The sequence below is a fragment of the Mycetomoellerius zeteki genome, unplaced genomic scaffold, assembly GCF_001594055.1.
Source record: "Mycetomoellerius zeteki isolate Tzet28-1 unplaced genomic scaffold, Tzet1.0 scaffold232, whole genome shotgun sequence".
Classification (NCBI taxonomy): domain Eukaryota; kingdom Metazoa; phylum Arthropoda; class Insecta; order Hymenoptera; family Formicidae; genus Mycetomoellerius; species Mycetomoellerius zeteki.
In genome coordinates, this window is record NW_017257208.1 from 1,098,379 (window position 1) to 1,101,726 (window position 3,348).

The 3,348-nt window shown below is 30.9% G+C and overlaps 2 non-coding genes across 2 annotated transcripts; one reads left to right on the plus strand and one right to left on the minus strand.

Annotated features, from left to right (window-relative positions):
• On the minus strand, positions 1–72 carry TRNAP-AGG (transfer RNA proline (anticodon AGG)). Its single transcript has one exon. It is a non-coding gene; the product is annotated as a tRNA-Pro (tRNA).
• Positions 73–3,274: 3,202 nt separating this feature from the next.
• On the plus strand, positions 3,275–3,348 carry TRNAT-AGU (transfer RNA threonine (anticodon AGU)). The gene has a single exon. It is a non-coding gene; the product is annotated as a tRNA-Thr (tRNA).

Below are 3,348 nucleotides of genomic sequence, written 5' to 3' on the forward strand. Positions count from 1 at the left end.
GGGCTCGTCCGGGATTTGAACCCGGGACCTCTCGCACCCTAAGCGAGAATCATACCCCTAGACCAACGAGCCACTTCTTATGAGGTCCTGCCTTCGAAAGGTATATAAATCAATACCGTGTGCTCCATTCGAATTTTGTTATTTAATACTGTGTACGTAATAAATCTAGACTGCGTATTTCCTAATCTTAGTTTCTATACTCCATTAGAAAGAATTAAACATACTGACATTTTTCTTGAACTACTTTAAAGAAAAAAAAGAGTGATACATTTCAAATTGGGTTAAATATTTCTAAACTGATAGTAACAACTTAATAAAAAAATACAATCTATTTTTATTAAATCTATGTTTAATACAAATCATTTATTTGTTAAAAATAAAGAAACAAGTAAATTTTTTTCCAGAAAATCAATTTAAATGTTTTGAAATTTTGAAACTATATTACATACATTAAAATTTTGTAATTTTAATTTTAAAACGCAATTTTGATGTAATAACTGATTATAGGAATAAAGTAAGTATATTTTTTCTTTTTATTTTTGCCATTTCTTTGCTGCAATCATATTGCTTATTTAATGTGACAACAAAATAATTTAAAAAATTGTCATTTTTGCAAGTAATAATTTTTTAATTATTTTGTTCTTGTAACAAATGAGTGATATAACTTTTAATATATCATTCGTTAAACTACATTGATCATCTTGTTATACTAACCGATTTTGGAAGAAGAAAATAGCGACGATATCGCATATTTTATGCGATTTTCTTATTAGCCTTGATATAATTAATGATTATCTTCCACTTCGATCGACATATAAATGCATTTGATCTTTCACTGATTACGTAACAAGATAAAATCGGCAAAATAAGACTAACAGAATTAATTTTCTCTCGTGAATTGGAAGAATCGCCGAGAAATGTTAGCGGCGATTCTCGTTCTGTGCTTCTGATTACATTAACAGTAATTACACATCGGCAACTTTTTCTTTCGCTGTTTGCTTCTTTCATCTCAATCCGGAACTCGTTCCGAAAAATATCCGTTTGATTCAGTTATAAACGATGCGAAACCAGGTTTCTGCCGTCATTCGTATAATCGAGAAATGAAAACGTTCACGAAAGATTGCGCGATGCGATAAACATTATGTGGGAGTAGAAACTGATGTAACGGTCTAACAAGTTGAATTTTCCATCAGAAACACGAATGAGTTTCTCGGAAGCCAAACTGATCGACCCAAGAAGTAACAAGTTTGATTAACAAAAAAATTATTTTATATTAAATTATTGAGTTATTAAATATATTCCCAAGTATCAGTTGATTTTAATTAAGAGAAATCTTATTTTTGGTCAAAGCAAATCTTAGTGCTTTAATATTTCATTTGTAAATGTATATTATACATATCATTGAAACGTAATCATGAACAGAACCAGTAATATCATATATTAAATAGATAAGAAATTTAATAATATCTATATTGATGCTAATGAGCATCTTATAAGAATATTAATATAATTTAATATTAAGAAAAATATTAAAAACTTCGAATAATTTATTGCTAAAATATAATGTAAAGGTAATGTTTTAATAACGATGTTTTAATGACAAATAATTTATTGGAAAAATATAATGCCAAGGTGACGTTAAAGATGACGTTTTATTGACGTTAATGACGTTATTAAGATGTTTATTACTAAGTGACGTCACTTAGCTAGTTAGGTCGTAGTTATCAAAAGCTAAAGTAATAATCGATTCGATTTCAGTAAAATATTCAGTAAAATATTCGGTTTTCTCACTACTTTTTGTTAACGGCAACTGGAAAAAAAATACAGAAAATCAATAAAATTATGAATTGAAATCGAGAAATGTATAAAAAATAGGATTGTTCAATTTAAGAAGAATAGAAAGTTCAGATATCACGTAAGTTCCCAAGCAGAACAATAGATAATAATCTAGTTTACATCGTTACGTTCACTCCACGATCTGTAGCGTATATTAGACCTAAACATGAAACTCGCGATAGTATAAACAATTTATTTATCTTGTTTAGGTCAAATTGAGGTCAAATATAGGTGTAGGTCGTGGACGAAACTGGGCCAATATCTCACATTTTAATCTACAGAGTAAAAAATTAATTGATAAGATTTAACATCAAAATGACGTTAAAATGAATTCTGACTAATCAAAAAATAACTTTCAATAACTATTTTGACTTTTTGTTCTGCTGAGTTGCGACGCTCTAAACCATCATTTCCCCATGTTTTATACATGGGCAGAATATGATTTTACTGAAGTATCTAAAAATTTAGCTAGATACAGATTTGAAAACAATTTTGTTGAATTAATAAAATAATCATGTAGGACGCTCGAGCTGATTAGAAGAATGTCTAACTTTTTGCAACATTGCTCATCCATGCTTGAGATTTCTACGTAATTATTTTCACGGGCTAACAAAATTATTTTCATATCTGTATCTAACTAAATTTTAGATAGTTCATCAAAATCGTTCTTTCTATGTAGATGCGGAACTGAAAACTCAGCAAAATTCGATTAAGATCGACTTGAAAACGATCGGTCTCCCTATTTTTCGCATTACGTATATTTCTCTTCGCCAAGAGTTTCAACGACTTGAAATTCTCATTTCCCTTCGGTTAGTCGTTTGTTTAACGCTCGTACCCATATTTCACTTTGATTATGTTACACCTCGTTTCGGAACGACAGGCGGCAGCTTGCAACGTTCTCGCGCGCGTCCATATATTTCAAATCTCACAAATAGATCGCATCGTCTTCTTTTCGCCGGCGTGTTGCAAGTTTTAACGCCCCTGAAAATATGGGTCACGCACAGGGGAAGGATTGTTTTTATGTATTCATAAATTTTTGCCGATGTAGTATATATAGGCTACTCACGTCATGACAGGAATGTTCTTGCGGAAAGAATTATGACTCTCCCGTTTTCCGAAACACGCATGCATTTTGTATAACGCAATAAACGGATGATGATTATTGTCGTCAATAAACCATTGTATATTTTTATATAAATGAAATTTCTTTCATTATCATGATATTTGACCCTAGGTATTAAACTGATCCCAAGTCTATTTTTTATAAATTTCTCGATTTCAGATCGTAACTTTGTCGATTTTCTCTACTTGTCATTCTCTACCGACACCAATCAAAAAATAACAAAAAAATTGTTTACTTTATTATTAAGTGACTATTGAAACACAGCCTTCATATTGAGTACCTTATGTAGTTCTATTACAAAGATAAAGTCAATCAGGCGCCGTGGCTTAGTTGGTTAAAGCGCCTGTCTAGTAAACAGGAGATCGAGGGTTCGAATCCCTCCGGGGCCT